We start from the raw sequence: 481 nt of genomic DNA on the forward strand, positions 1-481 counted from the left end.
ACCAAACCAAACCAAACCAAACCAACCAAAAAAAAAAAAAAAGCTATTTTCTGTAAAGAGAAAAAGAGGCTTATTTATACTGGGAGAAGCAATGTAATGCCATTACTCCTCAAAACGTTTGCTATACTGAAGCAATAATAATGGCATCGGGGCGCCTACTGTATATCCTTACAGAAGTTATATATACAGCGTGCAAATCTATTATTATATGGTATATATAACTAAATGTGGTGTACATATTTGTAAATGCGTGTGCATATACATATGTACCTTTCGATGTACATATATGTGTACACACACCGGTGGTTGTTGGGGGTTATTTTTGGAGAGAGAGAGCGAGACTGAGCGTTAGGCTCTCCGTGCTCCCATCCAGGCGTTTCAGCGCCGCGCGGACAAAGCGCCGGAATGTCCCGGGGATCGCCGAGCCGCGGGGGCGGGGCCGGGGCCGCCCGGGGGCGGGGAATCGGCTCTGGCCCCGCCC

This window comes from Onychostruthus taczanowskii, unplaced genomic scaffold (genome assembly GCF_017590055.1).
Source record: "Onychostruthus taczanowskii isolate IOZ18803 unplaced genomic scaffold, ASM1759005v1 scaffold52, whole genome shotgun sequence".
NCBI lineage: Eukaryota > Metazoa > Chordata > Aves > Passeriformes > Passeridae > Onychostruthus > Onychostruthus taczanowskii.